The following is a 26,187-nucleotide window of genomic DNA, read 5'->3' as shown; positions in this document are numbered from 1 at the left end:
TTTGAGAGAGAGAGAAAGAGAGAGAGAGACAGAGAGCGCGAGCATGCGCATGGGCACAGGGAGTAGGTAGAAGAAGAAGCAGACACCCCACTGACCAGGGAGCCTGACGTGGGACTTATCCCAGGACCCTGGGATCATGACCTGAGCCGAAGGCATTTGTTTAACCAGCTGAGCCACCCAATTACCCTAGTGCTTTTGGTATTAAAGTGTATTTTGCTTGATATCAATAAAGCTACCCTAGATATCTTTAGATTAGTATTTGCTAGAATATATTTTTCCATCCTTTTTCCTTGTCTTTCCATGTTAGGGTGTCTTTTCTAACACTGTATATCTAAACTACTATTATCTTAAAAAATCTTAATTCTTCTATATCTGTCTTTTAGCCAGAAAGATTAGGCTGTTTACATAAATTGTGATTGCTAATGTATTTGTGTTTGTTCCTATAATCTTACCTTTGCTATTTATCCTGTTTTTTTTTTTTTTTATCTATGCTTAACTTTTGCTTTTATTCTTGCTTGAGTTTGAAAAAAAGTGACTAAGAAGTTACACACTATTTCTACTCTTTTAATAATTTCCCTTACCTCTGAAGTTAATATCATAATTTCCTTTCAGAACAATAAAAGGACCTTTTAATACTGAGTCTGATCTCTCCTTCCTTGCATATGTGTTTTACCCAATATTTTAGTTTATCTTTTCCTCTATATTAGACATTATTATGTGAAACCAACCATCAATATTTGTTTAGATTTACCTACATGTTTACCAATTTCTCTGCATATCATTTCTTTCTATATTTTACTTTTCTTTTGCTATCCTTGTCCTTCTAAAATACATCATTTGAGGTTCCTTCATTGTAAGCCTGTTGGTGGTAAACTCTCTTGAATTTTCCTCTTATGAAAACAGTATTTCACTCTCATTTTTTGAAAGTTATTTTTGTTGAGTACACAATTTTATTATTCTCAGAACCTCAAAAATGTCATTTCACTGCTCCTGACTTCAGTTGTCATGGTTGAGAAGTCTGCTGTCAGCCTAATTATTATTCTTTACAGGGCATAATCTGCGTTTTCTCTACGGCTCCTTTTATGAGAACTTTGTCTTCAGTGATGCGCAATCATACTACATTGTAAAGGTTATGTATGCCTTTTGTATTTGTCTGCTAGCACTTATTGCTTCCTATATCTGTGGATCCATATATCTAATCTTATTTGGAAAATTCTCAGCCATAATTTCATTGTCTCACCACTATCCTATATATTCTTCCCCTTTGGGACCCTGAATCAGCATATGCCAGGCCTTCTTCTTCTGCCTTCTATACTATTAACTTCTCTTCCTTACATTTCCTCTCCTTATCATTTGTGCTCTATTGTATGAAAATAGTTTGATTTTCCAGTTCATGAATTCATCAATTATAAATGAGCATATCCACTAATTTTTTTTGTTAGTCAATTAATTTTTTTCATTTCACTTCTTTTTCAGGTTTGTCTGATGATTTTGATAGCCCACTGTTGCTGGTTATTTTTGTACTCTATCCTAAAAAATATTATTATTATTTTTTAATGAAGTGGTAGGCTTTTTTTTTTTAAATATGATAATTCAAACATCTAAAGTCCTTGGTAGGGAAGGGATAATCAGTGTATTATTTGTTGCTTGTGCAGATTTCTACTCATGGGTTTGTTTCTTTGTTTGATAATCTTTATCTGAGAATTTGTAAGATCTTAGAATATGAAAAAACTAGAACCTAAGTTCTGCTTTTGCTATGTAATTTTGAAGTGATTATTAAATATCCAAATGGACATGTCAAGTATACCACTGGATATATGGGCCTGATATTCAGGGGAGAGGTCAGAGCTAGAGATATAAATGGGAGAGTCCCTACCATGAACTTTTGGGAGCAGAGGAGATAGCAAGTCAAAGTGCAGAGAGAGATAAGATGAAGTTAAAGATGGTGCCTCAGGGCATACCAATTCAGACACTGAATAGAAAAGAAGACAGCAATGGTGCCTAGGTGGAGGAAAAAAAACCACAACAATCTGGGAAATGGTGCTGTCACTCAGGCCCAGAAAATAATGGGTTTTAGGAAGAAGTGAGTAGTTTGACTGTGTTGGATGCTGCTGAGAAGCAGAGGAAGATGAGACAAGAAGGACATTGGTGGCTTTGATATCAGCATTTTTGGAGTAGTAGGGTTACATGAGGGAGCAGAGATAGCTAATGCCTACAGACAAAAAGCTCAAGACTTTTTGTGTTAAAGGGAGCAGTAAAGTGGGTAGGGTAAAGGCTAGAGGAGGGTGTGGCAAAAGAAGTTTGGGTTTTTTTTTTTTTTCCATTGGGTGCCATTAAATATTTTATATACCAATGGAAAGGATGAGTACAAAGGGGAAAACTAATTATATAGGCGACAAAAGAATATGTTTGGGAGCAACATTCTTGAAAAGGCCAAATGCCCAAAAGTCTTTTGAGATGCCATGTGGATCATGTGTTTGGCATGAGTCGCACACACAACCTAGAGGACAGAAAGGCTGGGACGCTGTGTTATATAAGGACTTGGGGATTGTGCAATCCTAATTACAGCCAAGCTCTCCTGAGAGGTACTACATCCTAACTCCCAATTTACCCATGTCATAGCAACAAGTGGTAGAAACTACACAACATAGTGGATAATCATAATCCAAAAGTTGTTCAGCATCCTTAGGAAAGTAGGAGAGGAACTCAGTCACAGTGTTGAAGGAGTCTGGAGAGAATTCCTACTTTGGTCTCCTATCCACCATAGGCAAGTGAATCTAAACCATCTTGGAATGGCAACCTCAACCGCGATATCCCTGGGGAACACTTTAGAACTCTGTCACCATGTAATGTATCCAACAGAAATAAAAGCCATTTTCCTCTTGTTTTGTGCTTAGTGGGCATAGAGTACAGCTGAACTATTATTTTCTTCATCAAAAAACCCTTAAGTATCTGAAGACAGAAATTAACTTCACTTTTTCTTCTCCAAAAGAGACAACTTTTTCCTCTTAATTTTCCTACATAGACCTTACTTTGTATTATTTGGCTAGTCTTCCCAACATTTTCCCTCTCTCCAACTGCTTTTTTTCATCGTGCCGTGACCAGAAATCAACAAGCTACTCAAATGAAGTCTGAGTAATCCTGAGAACAGTGGGGGGATTTCAACACATCTCCCCTTGGACAGATGAAAGGCTGAATTGACTCTGCCAAGACCTGAACACATTCCAGTTCCTGCTGATCTGGGGAGACTCTTCCACTTGCATTTTTCTTCTTTTACCTAGCAATTTGAATACAACAAAAATGCAACCAGACATATATAGGGGAGAGTTTTTAGTACTATCCACCTGTTCTTGAAAATCAGTCTGATGTCTACAGAGGTCAAAATTGCACACACCAATTCCTTCCAAAGTGTAATAACTCTTTGAATTTACTACTACTACTAATAAAAAAGCCTTGTCTCTTGTATATTCCAGAGAGTGCTTCTTAAAATCCAGAAGGAAGTATTCAGATGAAGTAATTAATTAAGTGATGTGTTGGGTTTGGAGAGCCTTCTACTCTTTCGAGGCTCATGGATGGTGGAGAAACTCCTCTGGGTGTGTGTGAGGCAGAGTCTGCCTGCTAATTACTACCCCAGAAAATCTAAGCATCCAACAATCATTCCAATTTTTGCTAAGCAGCATGAACTATCACATCACATCACATTATGTTATGTCAAGCAACAGGATGTTCCTAGGGTAATATGATAAAACAATACAGCTGGGAAAAACAAACTGAGAGGCCAACTGATGTGCTTATAATTTTGAAAAGACAGAAAAAGATCCATGTTGATAATTAGAGCTGGCTGACTTCAGGGTTTTGATATCCACAGGTGATTTTAGGAAAGCAGTTATGGCTCAGCCACAAAATTTGGCTCTCTTATTTATAGCTGTTTCACTGTGGAAAATAATTGTAGCCTCTTTGAACTTTAATTTTCCTTTCCTGTAAAATGGAAATAATACAACCAATCCTACTGCCCCTATATGACTGTTGTGAGATTCTAATGCCGGCACCGTTAGATATTTTAAAAATATCTAGTTGAATACCTATATCTACTTAAATTGGGCTTAATATTTTATATTTCACTGATTCTAGGATGTATATTTTCCCACTTAATGATGTTTCAGAAATTAGGATATATCTTAAAATTGATAGCTTACTATAGTTTGATTGGTATTTCTTCTTTCTTCGTGATCTATAAAATATTACACTTAAATCAGTGGCCTCATAGAGATACAGCAAATAAGAGTCTGGAAATGGTAAAAGTGATTATGCAAATGTCCGTTATCCATTTACTCATAAAACAAGATTTTCCTGAAAGTCCCCTTTGTGCAAGGCATTCAGGAGGAAATGGAAATGGAAAAGTCCTGCTCTATCATCTCAAGTAGGGATGCCATGCCTGAGGTGGATGAGTGAAGATAATTCAGATGCTGGACTGTATGAGACATGTGCCATCTAATTTGCATTCCAAGCTCTGTACCCTGTGAGTGCACAGAAGGAAATAACTTTCAGTAAGGGTAATCAGGAAGGCAGCATGTAGGAGGTGGCCCCCAGGCCTGGCTTTGGCACATCTGAAAACAGACATAGGGACACACTATGTAAACTCAGAGAAGGGCAAGAAGGCTAGACAAAGAGGAATTTAGGGACAGTGTTAGTGTGCTTACTGAGGATATTAAAGAGTCTATTTGTTGAATGGACAGGCCTTTGATGAAAGTGATGCATTAGGAAGATCAGCTGGTTGGTGATGTTCCGGGGGAAGGGAGAGGAAGAGGCTGGAAGCAGGGGCACCCTAGCTTAGGCCATGGGTAAGCTTGTAAAGTCCATATAATAGGTGGGTAATGGGGGTAGAAAGGAGATAAGAAAGGATGGGTCATAATGAAATACTAAGGATCCTTAGTAAGAACCTAAGAGAGCATCTAGATCCCAATTGGACAGAAGGACACACAGAACTGATGTTTGACTACATGCCCCCGAGGGTAGGAACAGCCTGTCTTGTTCATCTTTGCATCACAGGGCCTCTTACAGCACCTGGCACACTACAATTACACAGTAACTATTAGTTGTACACTCTTCCCTCAAAGATTCAATTCATGCATTTAATTCAGTTCCACAAAAACACGGACTGAGAATCTACCATGTGCTCAAGGCTGAACACTGGGGACAGAAGGGACAGGGAGCGTGCCTGAGGAAGAACAAGCTGGAACGGCAGACTCTTTTCCCAAAATGGCTGCAATATTTGCTCCTATAATACAGGCCTCTGAGTCGTCCCCCCTGATCCCCCCTCCCTGCCCCCAACCCTGCCTCTGGGCTTGGCCTCAGGATTTGCTTTCACCCAAGGGAAAGATGGGATGCAAGCAGAGTTGAGAAAAGGTTATATACTGAAGCTTGCCCTCTCTTGCTACTTGTTGGGATCCTGACCCCGCCATATGAAGAAGTCCAGGCTGGCCTCCCAGACAATGAGGGACCACGTGAGACAGGAATGAGCATCCCAAGTAAAGCCTCCCCAGACAAACCAGCCTGCCCACCACTGAACAAGTAAGTGAGGTCATCCTGGAGCAGGGTTGGCAAGCTTTTACTCAAAGGACCAGAAAGGAAATATTCCAGCATTGCAGTTTATATGCCCTCCGTCCTAACTCCTCAACTTGTAGTGTGGGAGCAGCCGCAGACCCTCGGGGAGAGGCTTCGTTCCGAGGCAAACTTACTTATAAAAGCAGAGCCAGGCCAGTGCGCTATAGTTTGTTCTCCTCTATCCTGTAGGTGATTCAGCTCCCATCAAGCCAGTCTGAACCAGAAGCACCACCCAGTCGACTCACAGAATTGTAAGAAATCATAAATGTTTATGGTTTTAAGTCACTACGTTTGGGGTATTTCCTTACGCAGCAAATGCTAACTGATAAAGAAGGTATAAAACACATTAGGCTTATAAACCTCATTTCAAGGCACTTAAAATGCACCCCATGGAAGTAGAATGCATGTGCAGAGCACACTTAAATGACAATATAAGGCAGAATGTGAGTAAATGTCAAAATGCAAGCTGCAGGGTAATTAGTATTATAAAGGCTGCTAAAAGAAAAAAATGAATTTGGATGGAAAATAGACTTGGGCAGATCTTAATGGATGGGTGGCATGTGACCAGCTACCTGAATAATTCTGGTTCTCTGTTGCTGAACACCTGGGTGCTGTTTGCTTTTGTGTCTATATACTTCAGCAGACTGGGGCCCCCCTGAGGGCACAATGAGCCTTATTTTCTATTTTTTATGTTTCCAGAGCCTAGCACAATGCTTGGTTCACAGCCAGGCTCATTGTGCACTTACTGAACAAACCAATAAACCAGAGTTGGCGAGGAGAAAGTGCATTTATGTAAACAACAACAACAACAACAACAACAAAACCAAACCCCCCAAAACAAATAAACCTCACAAATAAGGGAGAAGTAGAAATCTATGTGCTCGGTCCAAGAGAGACCACGGGCTCAGAGAGAAGATTTAGATGGGGGGAGGGGCAGTGGAAGGTACAGCTGGACACATGATTCTGGAATGGGGGGCAGGGGTGACAAGGCAAAGCAAAGGACCCTGAAAGTCAGGCATGGGAGTTTAAACCAAATGTTATGGAGCAAAGTGACCAAGGTGATATTTACAAAGATTAATTTGGTGGCAGAGAATGTGGTAGATTCCAGGCAAGGAGAACAGTTAGGATAACTTCGTATTCCAGGAGTGAGAAAACACACTACTCCAGGAGTCAGTGGGGATAGTAAGCCTGCGTGGTCCCCTGATGCCTATTCACCAGATGGAGCATGTGCCTCAGTATAAACAGAAAGAGGGGACATCTCAGGCATTTGTTCATACATACTTACTGTGTCTCACAAGCACATGGGGAAACTCAAGAGATCTATGTTGCACTGGAACCAAGCTAGGTATAACCTAGGACCTCTTCCTACCCGAGGGGAAGCACTGGACAAGCTGTGTTAAGGGTGAGGCTGCGGTGGTGTGAGAGTGGGTGGTGTCCAGCCTTTGCAGTAACGTGGGCTAGGGGTCTGAAGCCCAGCTCTGCCCTCATTAGCTCTGGGACCTTAAATCATGAACATTGCTGGTGGGGGTAGAATTACAAAAAGGGCAGGTGACTGCGTGGTACCATGACTCGAATAGAGTAGACACAAGTATGAACTGTAAATACAATAAAAGCAACATGTAATCGGGAGCACATGAGTGATACAAACCAAGTGTTCTAGTAGTACAGAGAAGGGAAAGTCATTCTGGGAACTGTCACTCTGAATTTGAGAATAAAATGTCATTTTGTTTGGCAGTACTAGAGGAGTATGGGGACGCCTAGATGGCTCAGCTGGTTAAGCGACTGCCTTCAGCTCAGGTCATGATCCTGGAGACCCAGGATCAAGTCCCACATTGGGTTCCCAATCCTGCAGGGAGTCTGTTTCTCCCTCTGACCCTCTCCCCTCTCATGCTTCTCTCACTCTCTCTCTCTCAAATAAAGAAATAAGACCTTTAAAAAAAAGGAGTATGATTTTGACAACTAGGGGAAGGAGAAGAGAGCAACGTGTGGAAAGAACACAGATGAAAGGTAAGCCCATGTGTGGAATGCAGTGGAATTTAGCTTGGCTTGAGAGGGGTGAAGTCAGGCTATAAAGGTTATTCAGGAGTGGAGTGGCCTGAATCCAGGGTGAGGAGCTGGACATTATTCGGTAAATAAAGAGGTGCTGCTGAAGGAACCCAGCTAGACAAATGATGTGATCAAAGTGATGTGTGAGACAGATTAAACCAAGGACAGCATGCTGAGTGGCACAGAGGTGGGAGACAAATGCAAGGTCAGACGTGAGGTAATGCGTGCCCATCGCAAGGGTGGCCAGAGCAGTGGGGCGGGGGAAGCCTCGTGTGAAAGGCTACGGAGAAAGAACGGATCACATCTGGAGAACGGTGTGAGAGAGCAGGGAGAAGGCAGAGCTGGAGTTCATGACGTGACCATGGACTGATAGGGTGATGTGCTCATTCATTCAGCCAAACATCCCCTGAGCTCTGTTTGCTGTGTGTCAGACACTGTTTGAAAGAGAGGATATACACATATGCAAAGATACAGTCCCTCGTCTCCTGTCCAGGTTCGGGGTTAGGGGGCAACAGACGCACACAAATCATTCCAACAGAGTGTGATACTGACTGGACACGGTGGTGGCACACTGGGGGTTCATCAGGGAATAGCACGAACATTTCTGCATCAATGAAGTTACCACATTCCAGTAAAGAATGAAAGGACCTACTGAACCCAAAGTAGAAGCTTAGTGGCTAAATTACTTCACTTTCAGCTTTGAAAGACCATCTGGAGGGAGGTTATATTAGGGGTGACCTCACAGAAGAGGTGGCCTGCCAGGTGTGCCAGGTGGACGAGGAGGAAAGGGTCCGAGAGAGCGGCAAAGGCAAGAGAGCGTGAAACCACAGGGTACGTAGAGAAACCTCAAATCATTCGGTGTTGCCAAAGGGCAAGGTGTGTATGTGTCCAGCTGTATCTTCTGGTCTCAGCCTAAATCCTCTCTCAGAGCCACTGGTCTCTCTTGAGCACATTACACGGATTCCTACCTCTGCCTCCACTTGTCAGGTTTCTCACCTAAGTGTCCTTCCCTCCTCGCAGCCCCGGCTTGGCTGGTTCACTCAGTAGACATGCATGGAACCCATGTAAGGTGCTAGACCCCGGCACATAGAAATGAAGGTGGAGTGGAGTGGCAGGAGATGCAGCTAGAGAAACTGGCAGGGGCCAGACACACACGAGCCTACAGGCTCTGTGAGAGAGTTCCGAACGCATTGGTTTGTGTCTGTGACTTAGAAGGATCTCTCCGGCTTCACGGGGAACCGATGAAAGGTGGTGGGAGAGGCTGGAGATAAGACAGTCAGCTGGTGCGGGCTGAAGCAGGTGACCACAGAAGGACAGGGATCAGAGAGGTTTACGGTGGTATCGGCAGGTGTGGAGACTCCTTGGATGCAGGGCGTGTGGGGGAAGGATGATGACTCATGGGCTTGTCTGATGGGTGGGTATGGAGGGATTATTCTTAACAGAAGAAATGGGAGGGGGAAGTATGAGTTCCAGTCTGGAGAGATGGAATGTAAAATCCCTAAGAATGTCTAACAGGGGGGCACCTGGGTGGCCCGGTGGGTTAAAGCCGCTGCCTTTGCCTCAGGTCATGATCCCAGAGTCCTGGGATCGAGCCCCGCATCAGGCTCTCTGGTCGGCAGGGAGCCTGCTTCCTCCTCTCTCTCTCTGCCTGCCTCTGCCTACTTGTGATCTCTCTCTCTGTCAAATAAAAAAAAATAAAATGTTAAAAAAAAAAAAAAAAAGAATGTCTAACAGGCAGTTTAGTATACAGTACCAGAGGGAAGTGAAGTCTGGAATGAGACAGAGTCAGGTTCTCAGCCTTTAAGTGGTCACTCAGCCCGTAGGTATAGCTGTGGAGTACCAAACTTTAAGAGGGAAGAGAGAGGAAGAGGAACTGCAAAGGAGGCTGGACAGGAAGGATGCTGAGAAGAATCATTTCAAGCCAGGAATGCCTGTTTTTACGTGGCAGCTGGCTCTGACCTGGAAGTCTGATGTGCATGTTTATTCTCTGTGCAGACTTGAGCACGATTGCATCCTGGAGCTTATCGTGAGTCTCTACCTCCCAAGAAGTTTTAGGACAAAGGTTAGTCAAATAGAAGGACAGAACAGTGACAAAAGCTAATTGTTCTTTATCTTCTTTTTCCAACGTGATAACAACAGCAATAACATTTAAATAATGCTAAATTAATAAATAATTTTAATTATTTAAATAATAGAAAATAAATCTCTGCATATTTTTTCATTGCTTTCCTACCTTCTAAAACAATTACTGGTTTTATGTGTTGTCTTCCTCATTAGATTACAGAGTTCCTAGAGCAAAGTTTATACCTTACCGGGGCACCTGGGTGGCTCAGTGGATTAAAGCCTCTGCCTTCGGCTCAGGTCATGATCCCAGGGTCCTGGGATCGAGCCCCGCATCGGGATCTCTGCTCAGCAGGGAGCCTGCTTCCCCCTCTCTCTCTGTCTGCCTCTCTGCCTACTTGTGATCTCTGTCTGTCAAATAAATAAATTAAAAAAAAAAAAGATTATACCTTACTCATCATTCTATTCCCCAGAGTCTGCCATAAGACTCTTGAACACTTGTTCATTCATTCAGCAAATATTTATTAAGCACCTACTGTATACCAAGCATAGTTTGTGGCCCTGGGGACCCAGCAGAGAATTTAACAAGTATTTCTTCACTGACGGAGGTTATAAATTTTAGTAAAGAATGTGGGATTCCAGCAAATCTAGCAATAAGTGTAATGTTAGTGGCTAAATCACTGTTCCATGTAGGTTGCTGGGTAAAAAGAGTTTCTGTTATCTCATTAAACCCGATAAAGGAGAAAGCCAATTGCATACACACACACACACACACACACACACACACACACACACGAGCTCCAGCAATCACTGTTCCTGTTGCGGGGAGAGTTTCTTGAAATCTCTGTGTTTGGTCTGCCCTCCAAGTGTTTACAAAATCACTTTCCTTATTCTGTGTTCCAGAACTTTGTCTGAGGCCCTCATTAGTTTGTTTTCCTTTCCAGAGTGAAAAAAAAAATTCTGAAAAGGTCCCAAATAGCCATTTTTGTACAGAATCAAGTTAATGAGCTTAAAAATGGAGGTATTCATTTTGAGACCGAAATGGAGCATGACATGGTCTGGAACACAGTCGCTCAAGCCAACATTCACTCAGCTCTACGATTTGTGAGCCCACGTCAGACCCCACTGATAATAGCACTGATGAACTGAAAGTCCCTGTCCTCAAGGATCTTGTGATGCAATACGAGGGAACAGACAGATACAAGAGTCATGGTCAGACAAAACTAGGATTCTCAAATGTGTCTTGCTTTTTCTTTTCTCCTTATTCTGCTTCAAAGGTTAGTTATCTCCACTAGATATGCCCTTACTCTCGGCTCCACCTGTCAAATAAATTGGCATCTGCTACCCACGTCACAACTCTTTACGTAAGTCTTGCATCCACTGCTGGACTATGAGCTCTGACGGTGGGGACTGAGATTTATGTAGCCCTGCATGGGGAGTGTGGTGGGCACTGAAGACAGAAACAAAGTGGAGCAACTGTGGAAACCCAACATGCATATTTGCAAGCAAGACAAAGGTCCAGAGAATTTTCTGGAAAAAAGGAAAAAGTTATTTCTCTTTGAGGATGTTGCAAGCTTCCTTTAAATGGAATTAGGCAGTTGATTACATCGCAGATAGCAAATGACCTCAAGGGTTAGGCTAAGATTTTAGAAACCCATAAATACACCGTGAAAAATAAAACTGACATTGGTATATTCCATAATAAAATTCCTTACATATTTAGCACTCTCATTTTCAGAATGCTTTTGTATACATCTCTTCTCACCTGACCGTCAGGACAACCCAGGGGCACACGCAAGGCAGGCATTTCTTCTCCTGACCCTCCCACAGAGACCCAGAGGTCCAGGGAGATGAGTAAATCAATCGGCTGCTGCTGGGTCAGAGGCTGACCCGAGAGCAAGAGCAATGCTCTTCCCACTAGGTCAACGGCCCCAAAGAAACACTATGATCCATGAGAGATGGGGCAAAATGGATTTTTTTCTTTTACTTTCCTTAGAAGGGAAAGAATTCAGTACTCTGATTAACAGTCAGAAATGACCAGAGGGATAAAATTGCATTTCTCTGTTAAATAACAAGCAACGTAGCTTAAAGGGAGAAAAATCGGAAGAAATGTGTGATCTAAGGAATGTACCCAGAGAATGTGTGTCTCCCATTTTGACTTCTACAGAGATGAGGATAATTAACATCACACTTCCCTATAAACTTTATTCAAATTTCCACATGTAGCCATGTTTCCCTAGATGCTCACTGTAATCATTAAACTGTACTTAGAGCATGTAGCAGTTTACACCTCCAGCACTACAGCTAATATGATGGTCTTCCTTCCTTTGATGGTTTTCCTTCTCTCTTCCTCCGTCTTGCAGTTTTTACTATTCCTCCTGTGTTACTGCACTGTTACTGTTACTGTCCTGTGAGGACTGATGGGAGCATAGAACAGATGAAAGGAGCCACTGTTCCTGCTGCTCAAATGGCAGAGAAGATAGCAGGAAGGCTGCTATCACTCACGTCGTGTCTGTCCAGGACCTTCTGCTGGGTCTTACACAAGAAGCTGTCTCCTGAGCACTTAGTGGATGGAAGCGTGGAGGGACGGATGGAAGAGATGTCTGAATGTGGACAGCACAGTTCTGATTTCTGACTTGGTAAAATGGTTGGAAGTTCCCCTCCCCTGCCCATTGCCTTTTTTGTTTCAGCAACCACCTTTCAATGGGAGCAGCTTGGAACAAGAGAATCAAATTGGCATTCTAGAGCTCTTTATTTAGAAATTTGCTCTGTCTGAGTTAATATATGGGTTAGGTTCCCTGTGAATGACACTCTCCTAACTCCAGCAATGTCACAGAGACACTCAGCTGCTGTGTGTCTGGCAAATTAATGACTACAAGCCCAAGGGATGGAGGGATGGGAAAATGTTAACATTTGAAATAAAGAGTAACTTTAAGCAAATTCAGAAGAAAATGAAAAAGGCCTCATGCCCCCCCCCCAAAGCTAACCTCTTATTTTGAACACAAAATTGTAAGAAATAGTACTTTCCTACCAAACAGTACTTTTTAAAGTACTTTGTGCTTATCAGAACAATCCTACCCAGAATGCAAGGGAAAAAAAAGACAGAAGAGGAAATGAGATGGCAAAGAGAAGAAAAGTGTCCTAGGAAGATTGGAAGTAAAAGAGGAAGGAAGAACCAGAAAAAGCAGAGAAGGCAGCTCCGTGCTGAGATGACAGGGCAGCAGGAGAGGGTATGCGCCCCGCATCGAGTCGTGGGGGCAGGTAAAAGAAGCTTCTGCGGACCTGAGCAGCAGAGGTGGGTGAGCTGGGTTCTCCTTTTCCAAGTCTCCCCGCTCTGAAGGGTGAAATGAGGCTGACCATCTGGAAGACCTGCTCTGGGGCGAGCACTGTGCTTTCACACACTATGTTTTGTTCCACCATCTCACTTGCAACAACCCTGCAAGGAAGGCAGTGATGCCCACTGCACTGGTGACAACGCTGAGTTCGTAGGCCATCAGTGGTGAGCTGTGGCTCTGGACAAGTACCCGTCTATGGGTAGCACACTGCTGTCCACAAAGGATTCCTTTACCTTACTTAAGCCTTAAGGCAACTCTGTGAAATGAACATTATTTCTCTTTTGCGTGGCAAGATGTGGAGACTGGAGGCTTGGAGGGAGTCACTTACACTCACACAGCTAGCAAGAAGCTAGGATGCATGTGAACTGGGACACAACCCAGTGCTCCTTCTGTTTCACCATACCAACTTCCTGAGGAAGTAACCAGCTCCCCACCCTGTACTCCATCCCCAGTTTCAGCCTGTAAATTGTGAGCTTATGAGGGCTGAGCACTGGATTAACAAGGTGCCACGTGGAGGTTGGGCTGCTGACGTATGGTCATCCTGACTGTGACTCTACATGAAACGGGGACTCTGAGTCTTAAAAATAACCATAGGGTCAGATGATCTAATAATTCAACTATTGGATATTTGCCCAAAGAAATAAAGAACATCAAAGAGATATATGCATCCCTATGTTTACTGCAGCATTATTTACAATAGCCAAGATACAGAAGCAACCTAAGTGTCTACTGATAGGATGAATGGTTAAGGAAGATGTAGTGTGTGTGTGTGTGTGTGTGTGTGTGTGTGTGAGAGAGAGAGAGAGAGAGAGAGAGACAGAGAGAGAGAGAAAGAGATGGAATATTACACAGCCATAAAAAGGATGTGATCTTGTCATTTGCAACAGCATGGAAGGACCTAGAGAGTATTAGGGTAAGTGAAATAAGTCAGACTGAGAAAGACAAATGCCACCTAATTTCACTCATGTATGGAATCTAAAAAACAAAACAAACCAAACAAACAAAAAGCAGAATCAGATATACAGAGAACAAACAAATGGTTGCCAGAAGGACAGGGGGTAGGAGATACAGGGAGACACCATAATGGTAAGGTATTTGGTTTATGCTCCCACACGGCACAGGAATCTTGTTTATAGCAGTTCCCAAACATGGTCCCAAAACACAATGATTCTCATTCCACTAACGGGGGATTTATTACTACCAAATGGGGTCACTGGTTCCACTGCCAGCTAGGTCTAGCCACAAGGATATTATTGTTCTGAACCCAAATCTCTTTCTCTGTAACTTCTACCTTTTGGTTCTGCTTTTTCTAGAGAGACAAAGTCCTTCCTTTATCTAAGCACAGCTGTTGTGTCTCCCGTTCTTATTCTCTTCTCCAGGCTAGCCCTCCACAGTTCCTTCAAACGCTGGTTACAGGACACACTCTCTGAAGGCCTTCCCATTCCTGATCCTATTCATGAACCATCCTCAAATTTGTCTATTTCTCTTGCTTCATGTACTATTAAAATCATTTGAAATACAGTTAATGTGCTCTAAGTACCGTGGAATCCAATGAAATCATTACTACTCTTTCTTTCTCCGGGCATGTGACTTCTGCTGTCACAATTAGGATAATGTTAGCTTTTCCAGCAACCACTTTGTTGGGGAGCAGGAGAAACAAACAAGCTCTTGCAGTAAGGCATGTAAAGTGCTGGGAAGGAAGCAGGCACCGTGCCGTGGGATCACAGAGGACGGGCATCTAATTTAGCCTGAAAGAAAAAAAAGCACTTAGAGATGATACTTGAACAACTCAAAGCAAGAGTCAGCCAGGTGGAGAGAGCAGAAGAGCTTTCCAGGTAGATGGGGAAAGATCTTGCAAAGGTGAGCTGGCATGACAGAACATGGAGGGACTCTTTCCCTCTCCCACCTCCCCGTGTCTCCTCTCTTCGATTCTTTTCTTCAGTTTTCCTCTGACTTTGCTTCCTTCTCTGATATCCTTTTCTGTCATGGAAGGCCTGGAATAAACTACACTCTCCTGTTTTAAGAAGTATCCATCGTATGGAGCCTAACATTCTTCTTAGAATACCTGGGCACGGCAAGTATTAAATGAGGGTTAAATTGCCAAAGCACTGGCAATGTTAATGTCGTAAGTATTCTGAGCCTGGTCTTCTTTTCAGAGACTGTACTTCCACCTCAGTGGACTGTGTGATTAGGGTCGAAAAGCAAATGGTGCCTCAAGAATTCAAAAGTGGCCAACGTTCCTTCAGAGCGCTGAGGTAGACCATGGTGCTCGGGAAGGATTTCACAGGCGTCAGAGGTCTTTGCCCCTTTATCGGCTGACCTGTTGTTTGCTTCACTGCCTCCAGCCAGCAGTGTTTGAAATAAGGCATTTAAGGATCTCTAAATTCCTGTTTCTAAGGCCAAACTCTTACCAAGGCTGTTTTCTCAGTCTGGAAAGCAGACAGGCTAGGAACCTCACCTTGGCAGGGGAATTCAAGAAACTCAAGATGTGGTAACTCATCCACCTGTCATTTCCTTCTGCTTGTTCCTTCCCTGCCTGCAGGCTCTCGGTCATCCGACCCCCTCCTCTGAAAGTGCATGACAACTCAAGGCTTCCCCGAAACCTCTGACAGGTGAACAAAGAGAAACACCTCTCACGAATCCAAAATATCAAAGGATAGAAGAGAGAACAGAACCTTTCGTAAAGAACCCTAAACATCCCACCAGAAAGTCCCAAACAACCCTGAAAAGTGAGAATAAAACTATCAAAAGCTGACAGAGGGTAACAAGCATTATTTCCAACCCACATTTGTCCTTCTAAAAAAAGCCAACAATCTACTGAAAAAAACCCCCGAAATGTATGAAATCTAACATCGTTAACATATTTCCTGTCCTCACATAGCTTATAAAAAATGTTTCTGAGCTTTTCCCTGGCTCATTTACAATGACGAGAAGGAGCAAAAAGGAAATGCAACAGATGGGACTACCATCTTCTCTCACAGTGATTTATCTTTACTTGAGGTAGCTTGGGCAAGCTTTCAAACATTTCTCAGATGTACCAATAGCTTATTCCTGGTCCAGAACAATGAAGATGAGGTTCCCTAAAAAAAAAAAATCTGCAGGTTATAAGCCATGTTTACTATTATCTATTTCTGTTATTTCTAAAAGAGATCACCTCAGCTTCCCCCAACCCTCCCGGTACCGACTTCATGAGAATCTAATCTGGTGCTGATTTAGAGCTGACAGGTGGTACATGCATAATTAAAGATGACCTAACACAGAATGCTCTCATTCCTGGCATATTATCAGACACTTAAGCAAAGCAATTATCAGTAGGCAATCTTTTCTGTCAACAGAGATAGAGATGAAACATTTCTTCAATTAAGAGGATTTTGCAAGGATGCTGTATATATATCCATTTGCAAATACTTGAAAGTCTTTACAGTATAATAATAGTAAGCCAGCTCAATGGAACACCTTTGGCCAGTGAAATCGTGCACCTCCCTTCTCCCTTATCCCGGAAGGTCACATTTTAAACATCGGAATCATCAATATAGGAACAATTCTGGGCACTGTCAGAGACCCTGATCCAAGCTGACAAGGAGATCTCTGCATTTTTCTGCCATCGTCCTGCTGGGGTTTGCAAATATACCAAACCTCCCTTTGAGGCTCAAAGCGGAGAAGGATAGGTTCAAATAAAAGTAAATTCAATTAAAATTTCCCTTTAAAACAGGCTTATTCCCTCTTCATGATTCACCAGTGTCAAAAGATTTAGAGAATTGTTATCAAGCCTTAAAACTTCATCTGGAATCTAAGTGATTTAAAGGAATTTTTTTTTTTTTCATTTTGAAGAAACAAATACTATTCAAAGGAAGAAGGATCTTGGCAAAATGATGGATTTCCCATTTCAGGTGAAGGAGGGAAGAGGCACTGCATTTCCTAACAGAGTACTGTATTTTTTTTTTTTTTTTTACAAATTATAGTGCATGTACTTTATATAAATGAATGCATTTTAGCTTTCCTTAGAACAGAAATTGCTTTAATGTTGTAGCAAGACAAGTGATTTCATTTCTTTTTTTAAAGGGTGGTTTATACGTTAATGGGTTTTTTTGAAGCCCGTGTAAAAACTGCCTTCCATGAGACAGAGAACTTCACAACGTTTGTGGTGCATATTTTGCCACATTTCACAAGGGGTCTTATTGTTTAAATTCTTATATCCTTATGTCATTTGTGAACAAACGACCTTATTGTTCATTTGAACATGTCTTTATAGGATCTCTGGTGGTAGAGCTGGTGTTGTTGTTTGCATTTTTTTTCCTCATCAAGTCAGAACAAAAGTCTCTTTTTCTGCAGCACTGGGAACTCAGGGGAATAGGGCAGTGTGTGGCAGAGGTTGTCATTTGGAAACACATAACGATAACGTAAGTGAAGTGCTAATGTTAATGGGTCGACTTCTGGTGAGTAAATCAAGGTCCACAGGAAAGTTTCTTCCACAGAGCAGGCTTCAAGGTAATGTAAAACAGAAGCACTTACAAGGACAATTGAGAATCACCCGATAAACTGTTAAAGAGGCAGGCCTGCTGGGCAACCAGACCCAATTCCTTCCAAGATGTGTTTCACTGGGAAGACACTGCATTCAGAATATTAGGGAAAGTATCAGTTGTCTTTGGGAAAACATAATCAGGTGGAGAGGTAGTGATGATGGTGGTATCGTTAATGCGGGATTCAGCAGGACTCAAAGCTCGAGTTCATTATATTTCTCAGAACTCAGAATAGCTTCTGAATGAGTACTCACAATTCTCTACAGACCTATATCTCCTAAGGAGCAGCCCCTTTCTCCCTTTCCAATTTTAATGTAAGAACAAGAAGAGAATACAGTCAGACACAGGTAGGAAGGCAGGAACCAGGATCCTCTACAGAGCGGAGGAGTATCTAAACCAGTTCCATTCGAGGTGCTGTTAAATTTCTCCCATCAGGTTAAATTCAGAAAAACCCAAAGATGTACTTTGACAGGATGCTGCACCAAGAGGCCAGGACAAAGAAATATGTTGCATGTGTACTACCATGGCAAACAACAAAACACTTGTGATTTCCCAACTGATGTCATGGATAAAGAGAAAATACAAGATACAAGGCACATACTACCATCAAAATAAAGTTAAGAAAAAAGGGAAAAAAAAACAACAACTCTGGTGAGTTTATTTAGGGAGAGACTCTCATTTCCCATACAGCAAAGAGTCCTAGACTTTTATACAGCTTTAGTAAATAAAGCAAAGTCTATAAGCACAGTCTGCATGCCGAGGACGGCACATGGCACTAAGACATTTTATATCACGCTTCTACAGTGAGTTATTATTTTAGGATCGTCAACTAACATTTTTTGAGAGTGGGCTCCATGCTGGGCTCCATGTGGAGCTCGAACTCACAACCCTGAGATCAAGACTGGAGCTGAAATCAAGAGTTGGACACTTAACTGACTGAGCCACCCAGGTGCTCCCTTCAACCAAGATTTTTTTAAGGTGATGGTGCCTTACAAAAAACAGAAATAACACCATTTTATCGTTAAACTAGGTTTTTCCTATCCTTGGAAACTAGTTTTCCAAGTATCTTGGTTTTACTAAGTTTTAGGCTTGGATGAATAAGATAAGACTGTAACTATAGCGACAAAATAAAGACTAAAGCATACAGATGATATGGATAGAGTATATTTTAGAAAGAATAAAAGTTAAATCCAAGATAATATTATTGTCACTGTTACCTATTTGTGTCCTGTTTCAGAAAGGTTGCTTAAAACCTACTATCTGGAAGCCTTACAGAGACATTCTGCAGAATAGTATGTGTTCTTCCTGTTAACAGATTATCAGAGATGCTTATCAGGTTTATTTCCCTAAGGACAAAATACAACATATTTAAGAAAGCTAGAAAGGATGCTGTTTCAAATCTCTACCCATGGAGAAGGATATCCATGGAGAAGGTCACTTCTGGTTCAGAAGTGACCATGCTAATTCCAGAGCCCTTAGAATTGGCTTTTCAAGAACTGGCATTGGAGGTCAAACCAGACAAAGGTGACTGGCACATCTTCAGTGACTTAGAAGGCAGTGCGGCAACCAATGCTCTTATTCTCTTCTCCTAATCCTTCCCTAGAGCTAGTCTGACAGATGGACCACAAAAGGGGTGGCCTCACCTCACTGCAGGGGGGTAAAAGAAAATAGAGGGGAAAAATAGTTTTTTTGTTCCAAATTGCACTCTAGGAATCAACTGTTCTTAACTTTGAGTTCTTTCACAAACCGAAATGCTAAGCGCCGGTACAATTTGTTTCCCTTTGGAAGGAAAGGTGCTGGGAGGAGACAAGTGTTAAGAGAGGATTCAAGAAACATATGTTCTTATTAAAGCAGGGTTTGAAAGGGAACAATGTGACAGAGAGAATGATGGTTGCACCCTAATAACGCATGTGGAATCCTCACTAACAGAAAAGAAAATAAGGGCCAGCCTGTGCCAAACATCTAATACACCGGGCTACAAACAAGAAAGACATCCCCACACCAACCAATTCATACAGATCCACTTACATTTATTCCCTTTCGAATGACCACATACCCTATACCCCACGTTGACACGATGCGCTTTTACAGGTGTGCATTTGTAACTTCTGTGAACTAACTAGCAAAGGAGAATACAAGATATCCAGCTGGAAGGGGAACCAGTGATTTCCATCCCTGCAGCCAATCCCACTGTAATATCTTCCACTTGGTGCTGACAGCTTTCTCTTCCCTCCTCTCATTCCGACACAATGCCGTCGGGTCTGTCTAAGTAATGCAATTTACTGGAGTGGAATTCCCCTCGGACCCTGTGCAGCACTTGGTGACAGTGTCATTTATACTTCCTAGTGTCGTGGCCTGACACTGATTCAGCAGCCTTCATCCCTCATTCACGGCAGAGCGTGAAATTTCACCTTCTGCTGTGCCCTTCTGTAGTGTGTGCGTCCAAATTTACTCCATTCAGCCTTAATTACAAACCTTGGTTAAAATGCTCTCATTAGATTTATATTTCTCACTCCAAATGTCAATCTTATTGAAAATTCCGATTTTCCCGGGGATTCATCCATTAGCAATAAACTCTAAAGCATTCCATGACTGAGTGCATTAAACCAGCAATGCGGACATGCACTTAAAATACATCATTAGAGTAAATCTCCATTGCAAATGCTTTACATTATTCAACCAGAGGAATAATGAGCTCGGCCCAGCCAGTACCCTCAAACTGCACATGAAGGATAGGTTAAAACTGGCTGTTATCCTGGAAGAAGCACACGGTGTATCAATGGCATGGATTTCAGAGTCTCTGTCATTCCTTATGAAGGTGTGGGAGGAAATCACAGCCACAGCCTCATTCATCACCTTCTTTTGCCTACGGTTTTTGCAGAGACTCCAGTCTATGGCAAAAATACAATAATGCAGGCAGAGAAAACAGGGGGTGTCTGTGTTCAGGGAGGGGACTCAAGCTATATATCCATAAAAGGGGACTAAAGCTATATCCATAATGCCAAGAACTTTATTAGTTACCTCAAATGATTTGCTCTGTCTAAAAAGCATTCTTCCATTTCATTCAATGGAAAAAAATTCTAAAAAGCAGCACTGTCTGGATATACAGTAAGAACCTGGGCACCATTCTAATGAAAGACAGATCTTACTGGTGGACTTGACCTGAGAAACCTCTTCACTCCAGCCTGTTGGGTACCAACGTTAAAAACCCAGAAACCCCAATGGTGATGATGAAACACAAGTTAAAAGTCGGAAGTTGTATCTGTCAGCAGATAGGACAGACCATGAAAAAAAAAAAATGGAGAGAAATTAAAACAAACAAACAAAAAACTAGCAAAATATATCAATTGGTAAAACCAAGCCTTCACTGTTTTCTATCACTCCCATGTTTTAATTCCTTAGCTTATTGATCTCATTTATCACTTCTTGTCAGGTCCCAGGTGAGACAAAGTGAAGTTGCAGTCGTAATTTCTTTTTTAATTTGATAAATGAAAACACTGTATCTGAGAAAGGTCATGGAGGAGACTGAAGGAAGGGTCTGATGTGAACCCTTAGCATCTAATAATAAAGGTTAACCAAAGAAACTAAGTGATGCCTATCAATTATGACCTTATCATGAAAATAAAATATTTTACATTTTCCTTTTTTTTTTTTTTTAAGCAAGCTCTACACCCGGCTTGGGGCTTGAACTCACAACTGAGATCAAGAGTTGTATGCATTACCAAATGAACCAACCAGGTGCCCCAAATATTTTTATTTATTTAAATAGGCTCCATGCTCAGTGTGGAGCCCAATGTGGGGCTTGAATCACAGCCCTGAAGTCAAGATCTGAGCTGAGATCAAGAGTGAGACACTTAAACGGCTGAGCCATGCAGTATCCCTATATTTACTTTTCTTTAAAAAAAGATTTTATTTATATATTTTTAGAGAGAGCGTGCACACGCAAACAGGGGGAGCTGCAGGCAGAGCAGGCAGAGGGAGAAGCAGGCTCCCTGCTGAGCAAGGAGCCCAATGCAGGACTCCATCCCAGGACCGTGGGATCATGACCTAAGCCAAAGGCAGACACTTAATCAACTGCGCCACCCAGGCGTCCATATGTTTATTTTTTTTAAATGGAAAAATTTGGTGGACAAAATTTGGTGCCCTTAGAAGGGCAGGTATACATGAAATTAAACAGTAAATAATTTTTTAAAAAGAATAAAAACTAAAAGAAGCAACAGTAATTGTTTTCTGCCTGTCAGTATCTGGTCATCTCTAAGACTGACTGGTAACCAGAATTGTAACAGATGCAATGTTTTCTGTAGGGAATTACACCACCATGGAAACTAATTGCTCCTGAAGTTTTGCCCATTTCTACCTGATATATTTAAAATTGTACTTGATTACACCATTAGTGTTCTCTCTTTCAGAATGTATATCAGCAGGTACTACAATTAATATGCACAGATGTTAGAACCGAAATATCCATGTTTAAATAAAAAACATAGCGAGAAGGTAAAAATAACTAAATGTGCCCAACACTGTACTGATCTTAAAAGGAAAGAGAGGCTTACGTTGTGCTGGCTTAATGGCAAAATAAAGAAATACCCCCCGGATGGCATCAGTAACCCTATGAGGAACCAAACTACTCCGTAAATGACTTGTCGCTTTCTGATTGAGAAACAATGAACAGGAGGCTGATCGTGTGTCCATTTAATTCCAAAATTCACACCCCAAGCATACAGGGGGAACCCCAAATGCCCTAAAAATCTCCAACACATTCCTATGTTACAAAAGCACAGATCAGAGTAACAATCCCGTCGTTTTGTTAAGTGCTGGCTTTGTGCTTCATCTACGTTATTTCATTTAATCCCCACAACCAACCTCTGAGGTAGGTGTTATCCCTGTTCCCATTTTCAAATAAAAGATTAAGTAATAGATCAAGGTCAGCCCACAGCTAAGCTCAGATTTGGTCCCAAGTCCTCCTTCTCCCAAAGCTCTTGCCTTGCTTCAACCACCATGCTTTCCTGTCTGCCTCGGTTGGAGAAACCAATGAGGAATGTGATTTACAGTCTTCAATTTCCAGAGGCTTCTGGAATGACTGTCCTCCTGACTCATCTCATTTCACAAATTACATCAACCTGAAAGGCTCAGAACACTTGCAGACATTCTCATTCTTTGGAAATGCCACAGCCACTCAGCCAGTGGAATGGGGACAGCACCATCACTGGGATCACGAAGGTCCAAATTTCCCTGTGAACGCTGACGCCACCTCTCTTTGGTGTTTCTTCTAGCCACAAACTGGCATGTTATCGCTTACTGTGGTTGCAGTAGACTCAGCAGTCAGAGGAAGGGGAGTTTTTACTTGGTTAACTGCCCCACCCCCCAACATCTATGTCCATGGAGGGCATTCCAGGACAGGCATGCCCTCCCTCATCCTTGTCCCCTTTCCCCACCAGCCCATGAGTCCCCACACAGAAGACATGGCTAATCTCTTGGCAACGCCACTAAGAGCCCCTTCCCTTGCTGCTCTACGAGTCTTCAAGAAACAACTTTCTAACAATGAGTCAAAAAGATGGATGCTTTAAAACAGCATTTCAAACAAGGCAATTACTTTTTAAAAAAAAAAAAAGATCTGAAGATTCTATCACATCTTCTTTCAACCTTCCATCGACACAATTTGTTTATGTATGAGTCGTGTCTTTCTTCCTTCAGAAGGGGAAAAATGTTGATAAACTAGCACATGCAGACAAACAGCGCAAAAACCCGGCCACCTCTTGCTGCTTAAACAGAGTCACATTTATTTCCCAATGCACCACTTACCAGACAGATGCAAAGATGTGGGCAAGCCAGTCATCAGAATTAACAGAGTGATTGTGCTTGCACTACATATTCTGATTTGTATGAATCTTATTTTTAGCCATGCACAAAGGGCAATAAATGGAAAATCTTATTCTAACCGCTACTTTTTCTGGGCCACCCACACTGCTCCACCTACCGCCCAAGTTCACAAATGTACAAAAAACCCAACCCAGGGTTTGTCCTAACAAGGGATGCAAAGAGGCTAAAATGAGTGACATTTTTTCCAGTTAGTGTTGGTACTTTCACTCTTTTTCTGTATCAGGACTTTCAGGGAAAACAACGTTGACTTAATCTACAGGCATTTTCCAAGACTCCGCCGCTGGTACGTCCTTCAGCGCACAGGCGAGCGTGACCCGCCAGGCGCGGGCACCTCCCTGCCTCGAGCCGCATGTCAGCCAACTTTCAGCAAGGAAATGCACCCGCAGACGTTTCTGTACATACAGGGAGATGATACCTACCACATTTTGTTTTGAAACAATGACAGCGTTTTAAAAGTTCTTCAAATGAACCAAAGGGATTAGCAGAAGCAGAAGCATTTCTAAGACGGAGCAGATGGTTGGAAATGATTTCACCCAAGTTGGGTCAGTATCACTTGCCCTAAATCTGCTTTTAGTTTGCGGTGGGACAATGCACACCAAGGCACAGGAGCCTCCTGCCATCCCCCTTCCCTCCCGTGCAGCCCCCTCCCCGTCCGCTCCGTCCACAGTCCCCACCACATGGCCGGCAGCCCACCAAGCAGCTGATGCTAAGACAGACACTTTGAGAGCGAACCAGAAAAACACAGTGATGAAGAGGACGTTTTCTAGGGGCACAGAGAGGATAGAGATGAGAACCTACTGTTGATCTACCATCTCTTTAGGCTTTTAGTGAAAAGTTAAATTATTAAGGCCCCAGGGGAGCAATTAAAATGCTTGTTCTTCCCAACCCTCTGCAGACCCAACAGCAAACACAGGCAGGTAGTGATCAATATTTAAAAGTCAGCTCAACAAAATAATTAAGACACAAAAGGAGGCAACTCTGAGAAAGGCGTCTTTCTTTACCTGTGTGCTTGCTCATTATCCAGAAACTAGAGGAAACGTTCTGTCATCCTCTGGTAGCTAACACACGCCCTGCGCAGCTAACACCTTCTTCCGATAACGCACGGTACTAGAACAGCCCTGGTGAGGTGTATCAGAAAACCTTTTTTGGGTTAGAGTCCACTCTCGTCAGACCATCTGACTAGTGCTGTAAAAACACGGGTAATTAAGTGTTACGAAAAAGTGGGTCATACACCACTGAGATACAACCACACCGCCCCCAAACTAGCCTCCAAATGACTGTGCTCTGAGGAGGTGGGAGGGGTCTGAACACAGCGAAAGCAAAACTTTTATGTGGTGAGGAGCATTTTGGTTTTCACTGGTTTAGGTTAGAGAAAGTTAATCTCAATGTCAACTACAAACCAAATAACTTTTAACGTGTTCTTGAAATTTTATGACAAACGCTGGCTGTTCATGTAGTGGGAAATTCAGGTACAATGTCATAAACAGTCCAAGGGACAGTCTCAGGCTTAAATGACATGCCCGTCCCGGAGAGCGAGAGCTGTGACTCAGTGAAGCGAGGCGGTCAAACCGAAACTGAAGACAAAGTAGCAAATTCTTATTATCCACATTAGCATCTCCTTCTCCTAGGGAGGATCAAAGGACTGTATACCACTTCCCCACACCTGGAGCCAACCAACCTGAGCATTTAACAATCACGGATTTTTATCAAAACACCCTTTGACTTCTGTAGCAAGAAGGCAAACGTAGTACCTGCATTTAATGAGCACGTTCATTCATCTGTCACTCAAGAGACACAGAAATATTAATTCAGTACCTACTGAGTTCTGATTATAAACAAGGGCACAAAGGATGGGAAGGGATGCAGAGAGAAGAAGCTAGAAGAATCTGCTTTCAAAGAACCTCAGTCTGACACAGGGGAGAAGACCTAGTCATACCCATGCCAAATATAGATTAATCTTTTAAAATAAAATCTATTCTAGCAGCTGCTCATTATAGACTTCCTACCCTTTTTTTTAAAAATTATGTTCAGTTAGCCACTGTATAGTACATCATTAGTTTTTTTTAAACTTTTTAATTTTTTTTATAAACATATAATGTATTATTAGCCCCAGGGGTCGAGGTCTGTGAATCGCCAACTTTACACACTTAACAGCACTCACCATAGCACATACCCTCCCCATCATTAGTTTTTGATGTAGTGTTTCTGTTGACAAAAGACTTGCAGATAACATTCCTACACTATTTCTCAGATGAATCTTTTAATAATCCCCTAATTTTTTTTAAAATCAGGGTTTTCTTTCAGTGCTCAAAGTCCTTCCTAACCTTGGCTACATATTAGGATTCATCCTGATCCAAAGCCTTAGCATTCTCGGGTCAACTGGGTGGCTCAGTCAGTTTAAAGGTCTGCCTTCTGCTCCAGTCATAATACCAGGGTCCTGGGATCGATACCTACAACAGGTTCCCCCTTCAGCAGGGAGCCTTCTTCTCCCTCTCCCCATGCTGTGCTCTCTCTCAATCTCTGTGTTAAATAACTAAATAATTAAAAAAAAAAAAACCCAAAAAACAAAAATAGTCCTAGCATTCTCCAAAGGGAAGCACAGAGTTACCAACACAATCCCAGGAGTTATCACACTATACCAGAAGAATTTGAAGAGAAGTTTCTTTGAAGGGGGATAAAGGATACAAAGTTGAAGGAAAACTCTGGTTCATAGCACAAGAAAGGATATATTTGAATCACAT

General features: G+C 42.2%; 1 protein-coding gene across 1 annotated transcript in view; it reads right to left on the bottom strand.

Annotated features, from left to right (window-relative positions):
• Positions 1–24,503, bottom strand: part of LOC111158770 (BTB domain and CNC homolog 2) — a 142,503-nt gene extending 118,000 nt beyond the window's left edge. The window contains exon 1 of the mRNA XM_022521034.1: positions 24,448–24,503. The gene's annotated coding sequence lies outside the window, so the exon portion shown is untranslated. The remainder of the gene's footprint in view (positions 1–24,447) is intronic.
• Positions 24,504–26,187: the final 1,684 nt, after the last annotated feature.

The sequence above is a fragment of the Enhydra lutris genome, unplaced genomic scaffold, assembly GCF_002288905.1.
Source record: "Enhydra lutris kenyoni isolate GAN:26980312 unplaced genomic scaffold, ASM228890v2 scaffoldscaffold63, whole genome shotgun sequence".
NCBI classification, from domain to species: Eukaryota; Metazoa; Chordata; class Mammalia; order Carnivora; family Mustelidae; genus Enhydra; species Enhydra lutris.
Note: the sequence above shows the minus strand (reverse complement) of the source record. Positions and strands in the feature narration are given on the sequence as shown.